Source organism: Dasypus novemcinctus, chromosome 5, assembly GCF_030445035.2.
Source record: "Dasypus novemcinctus isolate mDasNov1 chromosome 5, mDasNov1.1.hap2, whole genome shotgun sequence".
NCBI lineage: Eukaryota > Metazoa > Chordata > Mammalia > Cingulata > Dasypodidae > Dasypus > Dasypus novemcinctus.
This window is the reverse complement of record NC_080677.1, coordinates 129,864,208-129,887,606: the sequence shown is the minus strand read 5'-3', so window position 1 is coordinate 129,887,606 and position 23,399 is coordinate 129,864,208. Positions and strand designations below refer to the sequence as shown.

General features: G+C 40.3%; 1 long non-coding RNA gene across 1 annotated transcript; it reads left to right on the top strand.

Moving 5' to 3' along the window:
- Positions 1 to 325: 325 nt before the first annotated feature.
- On the top strand, positions 326 to 23,399 carry LOC131278549 (uncharacterized). The gene is made up of 3 exons (XR_011648887.1): positions 326 to 496; positions 17,863 to 17,976; positions 20,497 to 23,399. It is a non-coding gene; the product is annotated as an uncharacterized lncRNA (long non-coding RNA).

The following is a 23,399-nucleotide window of genomic DNA, read 5'->3' as shown; positions in this document are numbered from 1 at the left end:
TAAGGCAAAACAAAAAAACACACAAGCAAACAAAAAACACAAAAACACAACAAAACATAAAAATGATTCAATCCCCTAACTTGCACAAGGACTAATATCCGAGCCAACTCTTTGTAAGCCCAAAGGGAAGAAGCAGTCAGAGTTGTGGCCAGTTTGGAGAAATTCCACTTTTCCCCAGTCCGGAGATCCAGTGAGATCCACACGCCCTTCCGGATGCAGAGAGCTGGGGGACGCTTTAAGAGTCTCTTGTCTGCTCTGGCCTAAAGGCGGCGCTGCGGAGGCCGAGCCGCACCGGTGCTCCGTGGCGGAAAAGGCAAGTTCCCAGGATGCTCTGCGTGTCCCCAGGACAAAGGCCCCTCAGGGGAGGTGATCCGGGTCTCAGGCAAGGACCGGAGGCGGGGCCGCCTACGGAGTGGGAGCGGGATCAGGGATGCCGGGTCTTTCCCGGCTTCTGGCACAGCATAAAGCCATCGCAGCGGCGGCCGCTCAGCGTCCGGTAAGGGCTGCCGGCATCGGACACCAGCACGGAATTCTCCCCGTGGGGCGAGCTCGGTGGCCACGTCCCGGAGTCTCCGGGTCCTCACTGGGCAGTCGCGGGAGGGCTTGGGCTACGCAAAAACTGCAGGTCCCTTTAGGCCCTGGAGCGTGAGGCGGTGACGCCTCAGCCGCAAGGTTGGGGAGAGAGACTGTCCGTGGTCACCCGTGAGAAAACCTAGTCCAGCTGTAGTGGAGTGGAGCCCATACTGGAGCAGGCGCTGTCCTAGTGCTACTTGGACCGATTGTAAAATCTGCCTCTCTAGGCTAGAAGGATAATCCTACTTGGCGCTGCAGGGTCTGGAGAAATGACCCTGAATGGAAGAGCCCCAGTCCTAGACTCTAGTTCTTTAAAGCGGAGACTGTGATTTTTGTCCTTGTTATTCAGCCATTGTGTTGCCTTAAGTGGTTTGTCGAATGAAAAAATGACTAAAGAGTCCTATACGTAAGCCACAGATTTTACTGTCAACCATACCTCTCTGAGTGTACCAGTTTTCCTGAAGTCAAGTTTGTAGTCTGAGAAAATGTGGGGAGTACTTTTGGTGAGATACAGAATGGAAAAGAGATCAGAGAAAATAATGGGTGAGAAAATGAAAGGACTTCCATAAGGGGATATATGGAAGTGCAATACTAAATTGCAATTATAGGGACTGTCATGTTAATTACAATTCTTGTTTAGAAAATGATAATGGTTGCAACTCTTAGTTTCTAGTGTTTCAAATTCCCCATGGGTAATAGTATCTCAGTTTCCTGGTAGTTAGACTTAATTGAAACATGTTTCCCAAAAAACATGACAATTTCTTTGCCACAAATACCAAAAGTGAGTATACAGAATAGACTGCTTAGAAATCATAATTCAGCTTCCTCACTTATGAATGAGTAAAGTGAGCTATAGAGAGATTGAAGGGACTTGCTCCAGATCATGAGCAACTAATTGAGAATAGAGCCTAGGTTTCTTGAGTTTCAGTTATATATTCTCCTGTCTTCCCTTGGAGAAATATTCACTAAGCTTTCTTTCCTTTAATTAATGATAATTATTAATATTTACTGTGTTGCTTCTCTTGGGTAGTGGCTGCCTAATGAAGCCAAAATTCTCAAGTTATTAGGAAGCGATAGATCTTCCTTTTACCTTGTGTTGTTTCTTCTAGGGAAAGTGTTGTGTAAAAGATTTTGAAGATGGTAGTTGATGACCTGTCATCTTTCTGACAGTTGCAAAATGTCTTTGGGAATATTTTCTCTTTTCAATTTTAGTGGAGCAAAACAGTGCCAATTGTAGGAGTCTCTGCAGATGTAACTTTCTATATTTCTTGTTCATAAACTCATGGGTGTTTTTAAGATATGTCAGAGAAAATATTAATGTGTACTTTATCACACTGTATGTTTACATGAGTATGTCCTGTAGTAGATACTCAAAGACTCATTAATTGAATCAAATTATTAGTCTCAGGTTAAGTTTCTCCAGTTAGAAGTGAGTTTCTGCAGCACTATCAATGACAGACTTCTTTCTGATGCCCCTTCCCCCCTGGTAAAAAAAGGACCTTTGTGTTCAGGTTCAACCTCTGTGTGGGTATAAATCTGATTTGTTTGCAGCATTTTAAAAGTGGACCAACTAATTGTTTTTCTTGGATTTATATCACCAGGTCCTAAGCCTCACTTACCTATTGAAAATTCTCCCTTCTCAGTATCTGTGTAGTAACTCCTTACCTGATACTAACAAAGTTAGAAAAGCTTTTAAACTTTATTTATGAGCACAGGTGTGAACCAACTATGAGACAAAGTAAATGTGTTTGTAGTTTCCAAGTAGTTGTGGCCTTTGATGATGTGACCATCTGCTTCTTAGTGCAGGAGTGGGAGAATCTGGATGAACATCAGAAGGAACTTTACAAGTGACCATATTCCAGTTATTAACTACATGAGATTATACAATATATTTAGTTCAAAATAGCACAATCATACAGTATTTGTCCTTTTGTGTCTGGTTTGCTTCCCTCAACCTAATGTCCTCCATGTTCATCCATGTTGTCATATGCGTCATAACTCCATTTCTTCTTACCCTTGCAAATTATGCCATCGTGTGTATAAACCACAATTTGTTTATCCATTCATCAGATGATGGACACCTGGGTTGTTTCCAACCTTTGGCTATCATGAATAATGCCACTCTGAACATCAGTGTGCAGATGTCTCTTCATGTCACTGTTCTCAGTTCTTCTGGGTATATATCTAGTAATGGTCTTGCCAGGTCACATGGCAAGTCTATATTCAACTTTGTTAGGAACTGCCAAACTGTCTTCCACAGTGACTGTACCGTTCTACATTCCCACCAACAGTGAATAAGTGTTTCTATCTCTCCATATCCTCTCTAGCACTTAGAGTTTTCTAACTTTTTAATAGTGGCCAGTCTAAAAGGTATGAAATGGTATTTCATTGTAGTTTTGATTTGTATTTCCCTAGTCGCTAGTGATGTTGAACATTTTTTCATGTATTTCTGTACCATTTGTATTTCTTCTTTGGACAATTGTCTAATCAAGTCTTTTGCCCATTTTTTAATTGGGTAGTTTGTCTTTTTATTGTTGAGTTGTATCATCTCTTTATATATCATGGATATTAAACCCTTATTGTATATTTGATTTCCAAATATTTCTCCCATTGAGACTCTGATATCTTTAGGTAAGATATGATTTTGTTGAAAATTTGACAATAATTCATGAATTTAAGGCTAAGAAATCTTAGGCAGTCATCCATTCCTTCTGTTTGCTGCATGGTTGGCCTTTACAAAGACAAAAACCTTTATTGATATGACTCAGTAGGGTACCCTGAGAAACTTAAATTATTATCTTGATATTGTTCCTAATTCATGTCTATAATACCTTGGGTTAAAAGAACTCTTTTTTTGCAACCAATTTCTTCACATTTCTGTATATTGGCCATATTTGTTTTCAACCCAACCCTCAGTGGAGTCAGAATAGTAGATGCCAGTTAAGTTAGTGCTCATCTTTTCAGAATTTTAACTCCTTTATTCAGTTCAAAAGAAATCCATAGAAATCGGTGAACATGTGTTGCATACTTACCATGTACCAGATTCAGGGGATAAATAGAAAAACATAGTCACTATTCTCAAAGAGCAAATAACCCATTAAAAGAGACAAATTAATGTATTAAGGTTCTTTTGTTTACAAATAACAGAAATTCAACTCAAACTAGCAGAGGGGGGAAAAAAGTCTTTAAGGTCATGTATTAGGAAATTCAGTAGTAGAATCGTCTTCATAGATGGCTGAGTCCAGAGGCTCAGTCCATGTTTTAGTGATCTACATGCTTTTCTCTTAAGTTGGCTTTCCTCCATATTGGCTTCATTTTCTCCTACTGTATAGCATTTCTTCCACATAACTGGGGAAGAGGGTTGCAGCTCCAATCTTTAAAAAAGAGAATGCATATGGACAATGTACTCTGATGGTGTTTTCCCAAGCATGTTCTGCAGAACACCAGTCTTGAAAGGGAGCCACATAAATAGTAGATTTACCATGGCCATCAGCATTTTTTAAGGCTCTGAGAAATACTGCAGCAAAGAAACTTGTTAAAATTTGTTCATTCATACATTTTACAAATACATTCCATCAAAGAATACTCTTTCAAATAATACTTAATAGCTACATTCTTTGTAACCAGTATTCCATGGAAATCAATTTGGGAAGTGCTATGAATTCCTGCGTAAATGGGGGAACAGTTAATTCTTCCTTTATGAGTTTTATTAAGAATAAGAATCAGTTGATCTGGGCCTTAAATGATAAATAAAAGTTTTCCTAGGTGAAGGAGGTTTGAGAGGGTATTCTGAGAGGGTAATGAGAAAAGTCATGTGGTGGGAAGAGTGGATTATATTTGGGGCTTAGCGTGTCATCTTTTATGGCTAGCTCATTGGATTCTTTGAGGGAAAGCAGCAGGAAATATCCCAGATGAGGCCAGATCATGTTGAGCCTTGACTGCTACCCTGAGTTTGGACTGTATCCTAAAGGCACTAGACTGCCATAACTGGTTTTAAAGAAGAGATCAGCCTGATCTGTAATATTAGAAAGCTAACTCTGATTGAGCAATGTAGGATGAATCTAAAATCTGGAGGAATGGGAAGCAGAATGGCGAGAGAAAGGGCCTTTGCAGTAGTTCAAGGGAGAAAGAATAAGGAAATAAATGAGGACAGTAGCAGTTAGAATGGAAAGAAAGGAGGATAGATTTAAGAGACATTTTATAGGTTAGAGTTAATAAAGAGAAGGAGACTGGTTGTGGAGAATGAGGAAGCAGGAGGAGTATAAAAATATCAGTCTACAGGAGTAAAATTGTTGAATCCAGGGTTTCTAGATGAATTATTCAGTCTAGAAGATGCTTAGAATTGACCAGGAATATTGGGAGAAAAGGAGGTTTTTAAGGGACAAAAAATCATATAATAGTTGGACTTGATTCATCAAAGAACCTGATGAACATCTACGTAAAGACATACAGTATACATTTAAAACTATGGGACTAGAGCAGGGGTTAGCAAACTCTATAAAGGGCCAGATCAGAAATAATTTCTACTTTGAGCACACGGTCTCAATCACAGCTACCTTACTCTGCCATCATAGCATGAAAGCAGCCATAGATATTATGTAAACAAGTAAATGTGGCTGTGTTCCAGTAGAACTATATTATTGGATGTTGAAATTTGAATTTTATATATTTTCACATTAAGAAATACTCTTCTTTTAATATTTTCAAACCATTAAGAAATATGAAAATTCATAGAATATACAAAAGAGACAGTGAACTGGGTTTAATCCACAAGCTACAGTTTGCTGACCCCTAGTACAGAGCTAAGAAGAAAAGATGGAACTGGTATTAGAGACTTGAGCATCATCCATACATTAGAAATAGTAGAAACAGTACATAGTGCAGAGCAAGAAACGATGACTGCTAAAAGAGCCTTAGGTATAACAAACTTTGAGGGTAAAGAGGAGCCAATGAGGAAGACTGAAAAAAAATGTAGTAAGGAAGAAAGAAGGAGAAAATGTTACAGAAACCAAAGGAAATAGAGTTTAAAAATGAGTTAAGAGGGAAGAAGTCTTGCTGGTAGTAGTGACAGATGGTGCAAAAAAGTCAAGGATGTGAAGACTTGTGATAAATAGGGCTACTCCATAACTTTTAAGCACAGAACTGACTTCTTCCTTCTAAGAAAGTCTTCTTCAAATGCCCACAAAAATTAGGAGAAATGTTCCCAGACCATTTACAAAAGAAAAGAATTCCTGCCTAACCAATCAGATTAGTCAACTCTTCTCTAATGATCAGTGAGGTGATATGTCACAGTTAGACAGTCCTCATCCTGGATAAGAGAGCAAAGAGGAGACCAATGAGTTTGGTAATGATAGATATTATTAGTGATCTTTGCAACTTAAGGCTTAGTAAGGAGGAGAAGCCAAAGTACAGCAAGTTGCAGGGGGAGATGAGGCAGTAGAAGAATCCTCGTCTGTTACATTATCAACTACTCTTTCAAGTAGTTGCATCAGCACTTACAGACATACCTCTAAAGAGATATTCCATGTTTGGTTTCAGACCATTGCAATAAAGTATTTCACATGAAGTTTTTGGCTTCCCAATACATATAAAAGTTATGTTGAGACCCAACTGTAGTGTTTTAAGTATGCAATAGCATTGTGTCTTAAAAAAGAATGTGCATATTTTAATTAAAAATACTTTATTGCTGGGAAAGAAATGCTACCCATTGGCTGAACCTTCAGCGAGTTGTAATCTTTGAGCTGGTGGAGGGGCTTACCTTGATATTGATGGCTGCTAAGTAATCAGGGTAGTTGTTGCTGAAGGTTGGGTGACTGTGGCAATTTCTGAAAATAAGGTTTATCAGTCTGCCGAAGGGGTGCTGATGTAAAGTACCAGAAATCTGTTGGCTTTATAAAGGGTATTTATTTGGGGTAGAACCTCACACTTAGAAGGCCCTGAAGAGTCCAACTCAAGGTTACTTCCTCACCAAAGTCAGTTGCCACATGTTGAAGCAAAATGGAGGGCAACCTCTGCCTGGTCTCTCCTTCCTTCTTCCTCTTAAGGCGCCACGGGCCCAGCTTCTTCTGATGTCAGCTGTAGGCTGGCATAGGGCTGGTTGCTCTTTCCAGGGTTTTAGCTATTTGAGCCTTCTCCCTTCTGTCACATGGCAGGACCAAAATGACCAAATTCTCTCCTCTTCTGTATCTTCTTTTTCTTTTTTAATCAAAATATTTATCAAATATTATATAATTTTGGAGAATGATTATAATTTACTGTATTTTCTTCTGTGTGTGTTTGTGAGGGTCCATTTATATCAGCCCACCAAGTGGGCAAGGACTCACCTGAGTCAGGCCCTACTGATATGGTCAAATCAAAGCCCTAATCTCAACAGGTAATTTAATCAAGACATCACAGCTGAAGCTAATACAATCAAAGGGTATCACACCCAGAGGAACAGACCAGTTTACAAACATAATCCTTATCTTTTTGGGGGTTCATTATAATCTCAAACTGTCACATAAGGCAACAGTGAATTCTACTAGGTCAGTTCACTTTTCCTTTAATGGAAGATTTTCTGTTGGATAGCATTGTACCCACAGTAGAATTATTTTCAAAGTTGGAGTCAATCCTCTCAAATCTTTCTGCTGCTTTACCAACTGAGCTTAAGGCATATTATAAATCCTTTATTCTCATTTCAATAATGTTCATAGAATCTTCACCAGGAATAGAGTCCATCTCAACAAACCACTTTCTTTTCTTATCCATAAGAAGCATCTCTTTATCCATTAAAATTTTATCCTCAGATTGCAGCAATTCAGTCACATCTTCAGGCTCCACTTCTAATTGTAGTGCTCTTGCTCTTTCTACCACATCTGTTACTTCTTCCACTGAAGTCTTAACTCCCTCAAAGTCCTTCCTGAAGGATTCTTCCAAGCTCCTGTTAATGTTGATTTTTACCTCCTCCCATGAATCATGAATGTTCTTCATGGCATCTAGAATGGTGAATCCTTTCCCAATGGCTTTCAACTGACTTTGCCCTGATCTGTTAGAGGAATCACTATCTACAGCAGCTACAACTAGACAAATTGTATTTCTTAAATAATAAGACTTGAAATTAGAAACTACTACTTGATCCGTGGGCTGCAGAATGGATGTTGTGTTAGCAGACATGAAAACAACATTCATCTTATTGTATATCTCCGTCAGAGCTCTTGTGTGACCAGGTGCATTCCCAATGAGCAGTAAACTATTTTGAAAGTAATCTTTTTTTTTTTTCCTGAGCAATCTGTCTCAACAATTGGCTTGAAATTTTCAGTAAACCACACTATAAACAGATGTGCTGTCATCAGACTTTGTTGTTCCATTTATAGTGAACAGGCAGAGTAAATATATGAAATTCTTAAGGACCCTAGGGTTTTTGTAATGTTAAGTGAGTACTGGCTTCACTTCAAGTCATGAACTGAATTAGCCCCTAAAAAGAGAATCAGCCTATCCTTTGAACCTTGAAGCTAGAAATTGACATCTCCTCTCTATCTCTGAAGGCCTAAATGACATCTTCCAATATAAGGCTGTTTCATCTACACTGAAAATCTGTTGTTTAATGTAGCCACCTTCATCCAAATAATTATCTTAGCCAGATCTTCTGGCTAACTTGCTGCACCTTTGACATCAGATCTTGCTGTTTCACCTTGTAGTTTTATGTTATGGATCCAGCTTCCTTCCTTAAACCTCATGCACCAACCTCTACTAGATTCAGACTTTTCTCTTGCAGCCTCCTCACCTCTCTCAGCCTTCAAAGAACTGAAGAGAGTTAGGGCCTTGCTCTGGATTAGGCTTTGGTTTAGGGAAATGTTGTGGCTGGTTTGATCTTCTATCCCGACCACTAAAACTTTCTTTATATCAGCAAGAAAGCTGTTTTGCTTTCCTATCATTCAGATGTTCACTAGAATAGCACTTTTAATTTCCGTCCAGAACTTTTCCTTTGCATTCAAATTTTGACTGTTTGATACAAAAGGCCTGGCTTTCAGCTTATCTCAGCTTATGACATTCCTTCCTCATTAAGTTTAATCATTTCTAGCTTTTGATTTAAAATGAGAGACATGCAATATGCTTCCTTTCATTTTAACACTTATTAATTGGACTAATTTCACTATTGTTGTGTCTCAGGATAGGGAAGCCCAACAAGAACTAGAGAGACTGGGAAATGGCCGGTTGATAGAGCAGTCAGAATACATGCCATATTTCTCAGTTAAGTTCTTTATGTTATATGGGTGCTCTTTATAGTGCCCCAAAATGATTAAAATAGTAACATCAAAGATCACAGATCACCATAGAAGATATAATAAAGAGTAAAATGTTGGAAATACTGTGAGAATTACCAAAATGTTACCCAGAGACACAAACTGAGCACATGCTATTGGAAAAAATGGTACCCACAGACTTGCTTGACACAGGGTTGCCACAAAACTTCAATTCATAAAAACTGCAGTATCTGTAAAAAGCAATAAAATAGGGTATGACTGTATATTCATTTCTAAAAGTATATGAGTAAAGATTTTACACAAAGACCTGAGGCATAAAACCTAGAGGTGCCCAGATCAAAAAACAAAACAAGACCAACCTTTATCTTGTTGGCATTTCAGTATGACTGGACAGTAAGAAATTACCACTTTATACCTACTATAATGGCTATTAATAACAAAAGGGAAAGTAACAAATGGGCGAGGATATAGAAAAATAAGAAACCTCATACATTGTTATGCAGGAAGGTAAAAATGGTTCAGATGCTTTGGAAACAAATTGGCAGTTCCTCATACAGTTTGGTAGAGAATTACCATATAAACCAGCAATCTTACTTCTAGGAATATGCCCAAAAACTTGGAAACAAAGATTCAAACAGATACTGTAGCAGTTTGATATTATTGATGAATTCCAAAAAGAAATATTGGATTATATTTGTAAACTGGTCTTTTCCTCTGGACATATTGGAGTGTATTAGATTCAGAGGTTTTATTTTTACCTGATTAAATAATGATTAAGGCTTTGATTGGGCCATGTCAGAAGGATGTTGAGTTGGTTGAAGACTCAGAAAGAAACTGCACCACAGAGAAGGAAGTCTTTAGTTGGAGCCCCGGGAATTAATGATACAGAGGAGCTTAGTTGTGAGGAAAGAAAAGCAAGCCCCAAGAAAAGAAGAACCCTGAGCCTGCAGAGAAGCCAGCCCCAGGAAGAGAGGAACCTAGGAAGCCTGAACCCTGGCAGATGTTGGCAGCCATCTTGCTCCATGGCAAAAGACTTTGGTGAGGGACGTAACTTACATATTATGGCCTGGTAACTGTAGGCTTCTACCCCAAATAAATACCCTTTATAAAAACCAACCAATTTCTGGTATTCTGCATCAGCACCCCTTTGGCTGACTAATACAGATATCTACACACAAATGTTTATAGCAGAATTATTCACAATAGCCAAAATGTGGAAATAACTCAAGTATCAATCACCAGATAAATGGATAAACAAATTATGGTATATATATATATATACAGTGGAATATTTTTCAGCCATAAAAAGGAATGAAGGTCTGATACATGGGACAACTTGGATGAATCCTGAAGACATCATGTTGAGTGAAATAAGCCAGACACAAAGGACAATTACTGTATGACATCAATGATATGAAAGAATTAGAATCAAATCTTTATAGAGTCAGAAACTAAGATATAGGAAACTAGGGGCTGGGATGGGAGTAGAATATGAACAGTTAATGCTTAATTGGTGCAGAGTTAGTGTTTGGGGTGATGGAAAAGTTTTGGTAATGGATGGCTGTGATGGTAGCACAACATTGTAAATGTAACTAATACCACCCAGTTATACATTAGAATGTGGTTAAAAATGGGAATTTTTAAGGTGTATGTATGTTACTTGAATTAACATTTTTTAAATAACAAGACTGTATAAAATAAACAGTGAACCCTAATGTAAATTATGGAGATTAGTACATAATAATAGTTAACTATCAATTGTACCTTATAATAATATTGTTTCATAAATTGTAACAATGATACCACACTCATGCAAAGTGTTAATAATAGGGAAAACTGTCTGTATGGTGAGGGGGTAGTATATGGGAACTATGTACTTTCTGCATGATTTTTATATAAAACTACAATTTCCCTAATTTAAAAAAATTAGAAAAGAAAATATAAAAATTTAAAAAGCAAAAACCTTTTTCTTTCTCCCAAGTTATAATGAAGTTTTTTTGAAATCTATATGGCAGCCAGTTTTGTTATGCTTTGTGAAACATTAATTTACTAAGAGGTATTGAATAATTTTAAATTGTCTATGTTCCATCTTTAATATGACTGAAAATCTCTTTAAATATATGTATAAATGTCAAACTTAAAATTTAAATTTCATTTTGTTTACAAGTTTACTTTTATAGACATATCCATGTACTCTGAAAATTAAAGAGAACTTAATGTTTTATGATCCTTACATAGTTATAACACAGAAATAATATGGTTTATTCAAAATTCTCCAATTTATTTCAGATCATTTTAATAGACCAACTGCAGAAACCATAGTTTACTAGAGACCTTAAAACCTATAGAACTTCTCTCTCTCTCTCTTTCTTTAGGACGTTTCCTATAATGGCAATGAAGTCAACTGCTATGACAATTTAATATATTTCACCTAAATGCTTCTGCCATTAAAAAGGGCACAATAATATTATTCCATCTTAAAATAACAGTGAATATCAAGCTTGTGACATTAACATCAGCTTATTCTCACTTATCAGTGGCCACAGACTTCCCTTCATCAAAAATGACTGTACCCTCAAATGGGTTTTCTTTATTTCCTATCAATAGCTGGGTACTCCACTAGATATTTCATCAAACTAATGAAATTAAGGGGATGGATCTAATTCCCAAATTAGCCAATATAGTTTGCTATATCTATAATTATAAATTTACTTTTTTTGAAAATGAAATTCTTTATGGATTATGTAAAAATACCAACTAAAGAATATGCAATTACTAAATGGGAAAACTAGATGGCCTCCAAGATTGCAGAAACAGTTCCTTTAACGGGGAGTCTTGCTTTTCAACTTCATCTTAGGAAATACAGGGCCATGGTGTTGCCGTCTGTAAGGGATAATGTTCAGACTGTATTCTGTGTGCTTGTGATCCAGGGGTTGCCATTCACTTTGATTCTAATGTGAATGGTACCTCCTTTCCTGGAGTTGTACAACACGCTGGCCCAGAAATTTCTTCAGGATAGCTTTATAAATTTTCAAAGCCAGTGATTAGGTATACTTATTTAAAAAAATATCAGAGATCACAGAGAGGCAGTTTTCTTTTAAAAAAACAAAACAAGAGTGCAAGTATCAGAAAGTGCATGTTCTAGCTGAATAACCTAGGATAAGTTAATCATTAAATTCTTCAGGTCTCATTTTGAGATCTGTAAAATGAGGATGTAGATAATGCTAACCTTAAAGGATTGTTGTAGGATTTAAATGAAAACAAAACAAACAATAACAAAAAAAAAACCATGTTGAAATTCTTAGCAGAGTGCCTATCATATAGTGCTCAAGGATTACTAATTTCCCAAGATTATAATTGATAATTGACTTGGTGACCACTGTATCACTAGGCCTAATTTAATGCCTGGCCCACAGTTGGCATTCATATATTTTTGTGTTAGTATGATTCCACACACAATGCAGGAAAATATGTGGCTCTTATGCTATAATAATATGCCAACTAATTTATTGCACATCTCCAGTTACTGGGTTCAGCTATTTCAAATCTAGCTTTGCCAGTGTGCAAAGGCTCCCTTTCATTGAAATGATTGTGTATCCTTGTATGGGTTCTCTATCTGTGCTGCCAGTAACTGGTTAGCTCAAGTAAATCCATAATAATAGAGATAAGGTGATGGATCTTATTATCTTTGTGGAGGCTTTACCTTTAAACGGAAGGATTTTGTTTTGTTTTTTCAATCCCCAAAAGAAAATCATATTTTGTCCCTATTTTCCTATTACATTAAATTATTTAAAGTATCCATAAAAGTAGAAAAATGTTTAAAATATAACGTTAATGGGAAGAAAATAAAAAGCATCAGACTATATATATATAGTATCTCAGTTTTGTGGGGGAAAAGTATGTATGTATGAATGTGTGTTTTAGGTATGCACACAGATGAAAAAAAAATGAGTAAAAGGAGATAATCCACAATATTAACTGTAGTCATCTTTGGATGATGGAACTGTGAACTTTTTTCTTCTTATTTAAACTGCTCTGTATTTTCCAAATAATCTACAATTAGCACGTATTGCTAATTTTAAATACCCCATGAAAAGCTCATAGTATTTTTCTATTGATAAATCTAATGGACATTGTTGTCGTTCCGTGTTTTACTTAATCTCTCTTTCATGAAACTTTTATTTTCCATAGCAAAATGATCATTCTTATTCCCCTTGCATCCTACATCAATCCCTGAAATGTTTCCCAAGGTTTCATCCTCCACCATTTTCGGATTCAAGCACTCTCCCTGTGGGTGATTTCATCCACTCACAAAGCTTCACTTGCCATTAATATGTTATTGGTGTAAATCTATCTCTTGGCCAGAAATTTCTCATTCACTCCAAACCCACACATATATCTGCCAAATATATATATTTGGGTGCCTCACAGGTACCTAAACTCAATATTCCCCACACTGAAATCATTCCAACTCTACTTCCATCCTACTTCCTGCCTGCCAATAATGTGTTCCTCCTTCTCTATTCCCTAGCTTGTAGCTACTCTACTAACATTTCTTTCCAATTTCCCACATATTTGTCAATCACCAATTTCCACATTGATTTCAGCTGTTATCACTTTTGTCTGTCTACTTAACTCCCCATGCCACTGCCATCTCTTATCTGGATTAGCATGACAGCTGATTCTTCCTTCACACTGCTGATAGATGATAGAGTGATCTTTATAGAATGAAAACATTTTTGTATCACTGCTTGCTTAAAAACACTTCACTGATTCCTTAATACCATTATGCTAATGCAATTTGTTATCTGGCCTCTTCTTCTCTAGCTTCATCCCTTACTGCATCTCTTCTTACTATATTTCAGCTATACCAGATAGCCTGCATTTCTCTGAATTCTTCAAGGTCCACTTCTCTGTAAGGATTGCTTTTGCATGGGCTCTACCACCTCCACCTACCTAATTCACGGTCAAAGGCAGTACTTCTAAGGAAGTTTGTAACACTAAAGAAACAGAAGAAAGGTCACAAATCAATACCCCCAGCTTCTCTCTAAGAAACTAAAAAAAAGAGTAAATGAAATTTAAAGCAAACAAAAAAACAATGAGAGCTAAAAATCAATGATAGAAAACAGAAAAACAATAGTCATTTTTTTTTATAGCAGGCGTTCATAACTTTTTTTTTTTTTAAGATTTATTTTTATTTATTTAATCCACACCCCCCCCAGGTTGTCTGTTCTCTGTGTCTATTTGCTGTGTCTTGTTTCTTTGTCCGCTTCTGTTGTCAGCCGCACGGGAAGTGTGGGCGGCGCCATTCCTGGGCAGGCTGCACTTTCTTTCGCGCTGGGCGGCTCTCCTTTCGGGGCGCACTCCTTGCGCGTGGGGCTCCCCTACGCGGGGGACACCCCTGCGTGGCAGGGCACTCCTTGCACGCATCAGCACTGCGCATGGGCCAGCTCCACACGGGTCAAGGAGGCCCGGGGTTTGAACCGCGGACCTCCCATGTGGTAGACGGATGCCCTAACCACTGGGCCAAGTCCGTTTCCCAATAGTCATTTTTTTAAAAGAAAGTTGTTTTTTTCAGATCAGTAAAATGTATAAGCCTCTAGATAGACAAATAAGAAAAAAAGATAGATGATATAAATTATCAATATCCACAATGAGAAAGGGACATCACTAGAGAGTATGTAGTTATTTTAAATAATAAAAGAATATCATGAATAATTTTTATGCCAGTAAATTTGGCAAATTACAAGAGATGGGCAAATTCCCACTAACTACCAAAGCTCACACAAGAAGAAATAGAAAACGTGTATAGCCCTATATTTATTCAAAGATACTGAATTTATAGTTATTTTCCATAATGAAAATTTCACTATAAAATTCTATCAAACTTTTAAAGAAGAAAAAATGTCAGTTCTCCACAATTCTTCCAGAAGATTGAAAAGGAGAGAATACTTCCCAACTCAGTCTATGAGGCCAGCATTTCTATAATAACAAAGCCAGACAAAGATATAACAAGAAACTAAAGACCAGTATCCTTTGTGGACATAGAGGCAAAAACTCTTAATAAAATTTTAGTAATTCAAATACAACCATATATAAAAATGATACTGTCATCCTGATCAAGTGGGGTTTATGTCAGAAATGCCAGGTTGGGTTAACATTCAAAAATAAATCTAGATAGTAAATCCTTTTAATAGACCAAAAAAGAAAAATCATATGATTATCTCAATTAATGCAGAAAAAGCCTTTGATAAAATCCAACAGCCATTCCTGCTTTAAAGGAAAAAAAAAAAAACAACTCTCAAAACTAGGAATAGAAGTAAACTTCTAAAACTTGATAAAGAGCATCTACTAAAAACCTATAGTTGACATCATACAGTATAGGGAAAGACTGAATTCTTTCCGCTAGGATTAGGAAAAAGCCATCTAGAGGGGTGTTCTTTTATAGAGCCTCAGAGGAAGTTCAGTCTTTTCTCTGGGGGCAGGATGGAACCAAAACATAGGAGCTTGAGATGAGTGAGGTGTTACAGGACAAGAGTGAAACTCATGCAGTCCCATTCTTCACATCTTCTGGCAAGTAAATACCAGTCTCCCTTAGCTACCCATTCTACCATGGGTTTCTCCCTGTCTGCCTGGCATTTCTCATAGATAGGATGTGCTACGCAGTCTCAGCTCAGCCTCAGGTGCTGGCAGGTAGCTTGGGTGCCAAGTGCTACAAAGCTGTGGCAGGCACTTACTGTTGACTGAATTAAGGTGTTGAACCTGGCAAGTGGGTTTTGGCTTTCTTTCTGCTAGCCCTCCCTCTTCATCTACCTAAAGCAGGGGTTCTTAACCTTTTTCGTTCCACGGACCCTTTGCCAGTCAGGTGAAAACCACGGACCCCTTACTAAGTCCACACTATACTGTGTATTATTTAATAAATATATTACACCCACACCAACATGTTCCATGAAAGAATAATGTTTTTTGAATTTCAGTTCAAGCTCACAGACCCCTTGTTAAGAACTCCTGTCCTAAAGAGAAGCGCTAGATTGCATTCCCCTAACACTAATACATCTTACCTGGAAAACACCTGCAAGGCTCATGAGCCAGCTTGAAAGAGCCATTGCTGTTGAGCTGATCCAAAAGCAGCAGTTGCCTTGATGCTGCATCCTCTGCATCATGATCTCATGGCTCTGGCTCAAAGAGGAGAAGCAGGCAGGCTCAGGTTAAACCAGTCAATCAGTGCCTCAGCTTTGTCTGATTCCAAATTCTTAGCCTAGATGACACTGTGCCTTAGTGTAATGTGGAAATTAAGGGTATGATTTCTCGAAGTCAGAGTGCAGATCCTAACTCAGCCACTTACCAGCTGGGTGAACTTAGGTATTATTGATCTTGCTGGTGCTGTTTTCTCATCTTAAAATATACCTCATAGTTATGGCAGTTAGGCAGACTAAATGAGCGGAAAAGTATAGCAGTGTTATTCACAATTGCCAAAAGATGGAAACAACTCAAAAGTGTCCATCAGGCAATGAATGAATAAACAAAATGCAATTTATACATACTATGGAATACTATGCTGCAGTAAGAAGAAATGAAATTAGGACAATATGATAACATGGATGAATCTTGAAGACATTGTGCTGAACGAGGTAAGCCAGACAAAAGGACAAATATTGCATGGTCTCATTAATATGAACTAAATATGAAGAATAAATGCATGGAGCTAAAACCTAGAATATAGGTTATTAGGAGATAAGATGATGCAGAAGAACTACTGATGCTTAATATATGTAGAAGTTTAATTAACTCGACTGTAAAAGTGTAGAAATGAATAGAGTTAATGGTAACACAGTGAGTAGCAGCTGGTTTGTAAACTGGATTGTAGCTGAAAAGGATAGTCTGGGGTGTAAATGTCTATTGAAAGAAAGCTATTGAAAGAAAGTTATTCAGGGACTGAAAACACAGTGAACCCAGAGGTGGATGAGAATTGTGGTTGATGGCACAGATTCAAGAATGTCCTTCTGTGAGCTAGAGTGCATGTACATCACTATTGCAGGGTGGTGGGAATGTGGAGAAGCATGGGAAAAATACAACTGGTGTGACCTAAGGACTGTGGCTAACAGCAATATTGTAATATTCTTGCTTCAGTGCCAAAGATGTACTGTGTTGATAATGGGGGTATGGAAAAAGTATGTCAAATGTATGCTATGGACCGCAGTTGGTGGTAATAGTCTGATGATATTATTCATAATCTGTAACAAATATTCCACCATGGTGGGTGTGTTGGTAAAGGGGTGTTGTATAAGAATTCTACACATGTCCATGATTGTTTTATAAGTTCACAACCTCTGTAATAAAAATATATTTTAAAAATCAGGTGGTTTGGGGGAAAAATACACCAAATGTAAAATATAGACTATAGTTAGTAGTAATATTTTGACAATGATCTTGCATAGTTTATAACAAATGTATCACAACAATGCAAGTTGTTGGTGGAGGGGTGATGTATGGATGTTAAGTATCTTTATTTTATAAGTCCACAAGTTTTACTATATACTTATTGTTCTTATATGTTCATGTACAAATGATATACTTCAATAAAAAATATATTTTAAAAAATTACGACCCAGTTCACTCCATATTTTTGGCTGTTATCACCTGAGAGCCAGTTCTTCCTTCAACAATTTATCATTGAGCTTCTTCAACATTGAGCCTAGACCCACAGGAGGGGAAGTATGCTGTCTGCCTTTCCTTCAGAAGCTCACTAGATATTTTTGGATACTAGGAATTTGATGGGATGTGCTTGAATGCAGGCAGGCCCCAAATGTTTCCCCTCACATTGAGACTGTAAAAGCTCCAAAAGTCTCCACTCCCAACCTACCTCCCCCACCTTGCGGAATCCCCTCAAAGCAAACATCTTTATTCGCCAACAGTGACAGGGAAAGGTGAGCGTGCACCTTTGAGATGAAGCCCCCCCTTTTTTTGTTGGGACCCATTCTTCATCTGTCCCCTCTTTGAAACACCATCAAAGACTTAATTGTGAAGCTCACTTTGCCATTCGTAGGTCACGGCAAGACCTCCAACGAGGCCCCAAGACCTCCAACGAGGCCAAGCGGTACACCAAGGGCCCTAGTGGTTGTCAACTACAGTGTGGACTTCAGCTTTGATTAAAGAGCAGGTGAGTGACAGCCAACAAACCCAGCCAGGTGGGTGGATAGCTACTTGTTTGGAAATGTCACTTGGAGCCCTTGCAGGTTGGTGACCAGGTACACTTTTTAAATTTATTTATGGCTTCAGAGTCATTTTTTTTTTTTTTTTTTTAAGATTTATTTTTATTTATTTAATTCCCCTCCCCTCCCCCGGTTGTCTGTTTTTCTGTGTCTTTTTGCTGCGTCTTGTTTCTTTGTCGGCTTCTGTTGTCGTCAGCGGCACGGGAAGTGTGGGCGGCGCCATTCCTCGGCAGGCTGCTCTTTCCTTCGCGCTGGGCGGCTCTCCATACGGACGCACTCCTTGCGTGTGGGGCTCCCCTAAGCGGGGGACACCCCTATGTGGCACGGCACTCCTTGCGCACAGCAGCACTGCACATGGGCCAGCTCCACACGGGTCAAGGAGGCCCGGGGCTTGAACCGCGGACCTCCCATGTGGTAGACCGACGCCCTAACCACTGGGCCAAAGTCGGTTTCCCCAGAGTCATTTTTAATTCTCTGCTTTATAACTATCCTTTGTCTTGTTTTTTTCTAGAAGAGGGGTCTTTAGAATAGAGTCTTGTGCCCTCTTAGAGATGAGGTCCCCAAGATTCAGAGAATATAGGAGATGGCCTGTGCTCACCCAGCCTTTGAGCAGGAGTGCTAGGACTGCAACAGCTTCCCACTGCCCAGTCCGATGGTTTATGTCACCTGCTCATTGTTCTAACTGGGCTTTTGGCTTGCAGCCACTGGCCCACCTGCTCACCAAGTATGGCCTTTTCAGAGATGCCTTCCTCTCTGGGATGTTGTTCTGCTTAACTGCTCAGCTCACAACCTCTGATTCCATTTCAGCTACCCTGGCAGAACCAAGTCCTAGAGGTAGCCAAATACTTCCCTGAGTATACCTTTACCATTGCTGATGAGGAGGACTATGCCACAGAGGTGAAGGAACCCAGACTCGGAGAGAGCAGGGAAATGTCAGTGCAGCCAGCCTGGATGAAAGACGGAAGAAGTACACCATGGAGCCAGACTATTTTGATTCCAACACACTCTGGGAGTTTGTGACAACTTTCAAAAAAGGAGAGCTACAGGGGAGTGGATGTAGCTCAAGTGGTTGAGCACCTGCTTCCTGTGTAGGAGGTTCTGAATTCAATCCCCAGTATCTTCTAAAAACAAACAAACGAAAAAAACGATTTTCATTGGGGAGCAGATGTAGGTCAGTGGTTGAGTGCCTGGTTCCCACGTACAAGGTCCCGGGTTCAATCCTCACTACCTCCAAAAAAAGTTTAAAAAAAGGTGTGCCACAGCCAGGGCTAGGGTCTCCCCTCTAAGGTTCTCATCATGCTTCCTTTAAGCACAGAACCTGAGCAAGAGGGGTGGAGGAGGTTGGGAACCTGACACTTGGATCTCCTCCCCTGTTCCAGATCAGATGGTTCCATATCCCTGCCATATTTCTGCCATATCCTGACCACCAGGGCCCTGCAAGTCAGCCAGCAGCCAGCAGCTTCCTTCCCAACCTTAGTCATTTCCCAATTTCCTTGCTTAGAAGCATGCTATCTAACATTAGGGAATTCCTTGGCCATTGGCAGTCCTCACATTGTTTAGTTTGAAAACAAAAGCAAGATTTTGGGCTCCATCTCACACCCTGTTTCAAGCTCACTCAGCTGGCAGGCTCGACCAACTAAAATTAGAATTAAAGCAAGGTCTGCCAAGGGGGCATCTGAAGATGCAGTCACAAAAAAGATTTAGCAAAGTTTTGATGAAACGAATAACCTTTGCTTGTGGCTTTGGACCCTGACATAGAGCCTCTTCATGCTCATTCATTTTGCTCATGAATTTGACCTTGGTTCTCTGTCCCAGACCTGAAGGGTGGGAGAATGGAGACAAGGAGAACCCCAACTAATTCCCAGTTCTTTTTCTTTTCTCTTCCCTTCTCCTTCCTTCTTCCCTTCCCTTCTCTTCCCTTCATCTCTTTCTTTCTTTCTCTCTTTCCCTCTCTCTTTCTTTATTTCAAGAAATTCAGATATATCTTGGAAACTTTAGGAAGCCTCGTTTCTTAAATAAGACTTTTGAACTTAGAAATAGGTTTTGTGTGTGTGGAAAACTTGCTTTGAGGCTTTAAATGGAATAGCAATCTCTTTATGAATCTTGCTTGAGCAAGTTTCCCAGTACTGGCAGAATTGTGGGGCATTTTTTTGGTGTTCCCGTCAGTCTTTCAGTGCTTCTCCTCTACATTGACTTGTGGGCCCTCAGTCAGCCTGCTCTACCACAGGGCCACAGTTCCCCGTAATTCTTAAGCACTAAGATAGTGTCTTCCTTATTGGACAGGACCTCAGGGGGACATCAGGCCTAGGGTAGGATCTACCTGTACATTCCTTTTCAGGAATGGGGAGAATGGAAAATGTGAGTTAACCCCGGTTGTGGAAAGGAGGGTGGCTTTGGGCAACAAGGCTCTTCCTGCTCTGGGACCTTTTCACAACTTTTCACTACTTCCCTGTTGCTTTCCTTGTCAGGAAAACTGAAGCTGGTCATCAAATCCCAGCCTGTGCCCAAGAACAACAAGGGGCCAGTAAGGGTTGTGGTGGGGAAGACATTTGACTCGATCGTGATGGACCCCAAGAAAGACGTCCCCTGTGGTGCGGGCACTGGAAGCAGCTGGGGAAGAAGTACAAGAACCAGAATAAATTGATCATTGCCAAGATGGACGCCACTGCCAATGGCCTGACTAGCGACCACTACAAAGTGGAAGGATTCCCCACCATCTACTTTGCCCCCAGTGAAGACAAAAAGAGCCCAATTAAATTTAAAGGTGGCAACAAAGATCTGGAACATTTGAGCAAGTTTATAGAAGAACATGCCACGAAACTGAGCAGGACCAAGAAAGAGCTTTGAAGGTCTTGAGGCAGAGGGTGGGAAGGGACCAGGCACACTGTAGCTTCCAGCAGCCAGTTGCCAGGGCAGCCCAGGGGAGCCTTGTGGGCAGACCGTATGAACACAATTTTTAGCTGCTCTGCCTGACGAGGGAGGTTTCACACCCAGTCACTCAGGCCCCTTTCCCGGGCCAGCTGCAACTACAAAAAACCGGTGCGACAGGCGAAATGGCAGCGCCGAGATTCCTTCCATCCGGCTGCTCTAACCTCTGCGATAAAGCGCCCGTTCTCGGCCGCTCGGGTCGCCTCTCGGGCTCCCGGGCCTCCTGCTTCCCGCCCTCCTGCTCTCCGAGGTCTGCGTCGCACAGCTGGAGGCACCGAGCCCCTCCCGGCCTCACAGCACTCCTCGGGGCCGCCCTTACCGGAGCCGGAGCCGCCTCGGCCATGGCCCTGCTGTTCCGCCGGGACCTCGGGGAGTCGCCGCCGCCGCGCAGCCACACGCAGGGTCAGCCTCCAGGCCCTCTCCCCAGGCGGTGCCGCGGGCTCCGGCCCTTCCTTCCCCGCCGCTCGCTCTCGCGGGACAGTCGGCCCCGGGGCTGCTCCCGAAGCTCTGGGCGGGCGGGGATACGCAGGCCGCGTTCCGGGGCCGCAGAGAGGCTGGGCTGGGCTGGCAGCCGACCCAGACAGAGCTCAGGTCGCGAAGCAGGCTCAGCCGCACTCGGCCCGCAGCGGCCCCTCAGCGGCGGCTTCGTGGGCACCGAGTGCACCCTGGGAAGGTCTCCTGCCTAGACGCGCCTCGGGGTCACGCGGCGCCTTCTGCTGCGGCGCCTTCTGCTGCCGCGCCTTCTGCTGGCCGGGGCGTGTAGCGAGTCCCTGAGCTTCCAGCAGGCTCTGAAGCCTTGCCCTTGGCCCCAAGGACTGCCTGGGGTCATGTACCCCCCTTCCTACCTTGTGAGCTTGTTTCTGTGTGTTGTTTTACTGAACCCAGTGGTCTTCTGTTTTCTCACATATTCCTCAGTGTTCAACAGATTGTACTTGGGCGACATCCGCAAACCAGGGGTTATTCTGTAGTACTAGAAAAACCCCGTATAGCTTAAATAGTAAGGCATTATACTGTACCTTATATTGTTAGAAAAGTACCGTATAATGCTTGCCCACCTGTCAGGAGGCACACGGAACTACAGTTTTAACGCTAACCAAATTTAACTCCAGCACAAATGCATAACCATGCGCTTCCTCGTCTTTACTCACAGCCATCCTTATCTGTACATTCATATCCATACCACTCCCCATCCTTATCACCCCAATAGTTGTTTTCTTCGTCAGACATTTATCAAAGGGAAACCTGTGTCCCCAGATGGCAGCCAAATAACTTCTTGGATACAAGAAAAATGTGAAGTTTTTTTGAAAAAAAAAAATTAAAATTTAATATTAAAAATGCAATACTTAGAATTTTAAAGTTTCACCTTCTAAGGCAAGAACAATAATTTCTCAGCCCCTGTCATCTTCTAGGTGTTCCAGAGGCCACTAAGAGGGACATATATATGCATTACTAAAGAGATACTTAACTGCCCTCCATGGAGCAGCAAGTTACCATATACATTGTCAGTATAATATGGCAATGATCCCACCAATTTATTAAATCTTCTTCCTCTCATAGGGAATGTCTAAGGTAAAGACTTCCCTCCTACTTAAATCTTTACCTTAAATGTTTTTTGTTGTTTTGTTTTTTTGGGGGGAGGGGGTGATCATGCTGTCATTTTCACTGAAGCAATTTCACTGAAATTATGTGCATTGTTTGAAGATGATGCATGATATATTTAGGAGCAAACTTAAGATTGTTGTAACTCACATACTTTTTAATTCTAATTTCTGATTCTTTTTGTAGGCTTTTGCTGCAAAACACAATTCAAAGGAAAAAACTTGTCCTTAATGTTCGTATCTAAAATGTGACAATAGAGCAATTTTCAGGATAACAAAATAATCGCAGTTTCCATCTGCAACCTAGTTTTCCTTGCATGCACACTAATTTCCACATCTTCCACAAAGTAGAATCAAAGGAAAATCTTTTTAGCAGGACAATTCCAGTGTCCCTAAAATACCCCCATATTGCACCTATTTTTCCTTCTCCCTCTCCTCAGTACCTCCACTGGCCGCTGCCTCCACTGTTGGGAGCGATAAAAAGAATGTATGTCGAACTCAGCAAGAATCAGTAGCACGGCTGCCAGAGAAGAGCCAACCCTCTCAATTAAGCAAACTATAATTAGCTCCTCACAATACGTCAGGTCCCACAACATGGCAGAATCCAAATCTGCCCTGTCACTTCCTTATTCTTCTTCCCCTTCAGGCCTTTGTTCTCCGTTTTCCGGCCACTGCCCAGATTGACAAGGCAGTGCGCAGGTGCTAGGCAGGTAAACTGAAACCCACCCTATATGTCAGTGGTGATCATAGCCAATCCCTAACTTCAACCCCCGCCTATTACCCCTCCCCTTCCCAAGAGTATATATGCTTTGTTCCCCTCAATAAAATTTGCAGCTTGATCCTCA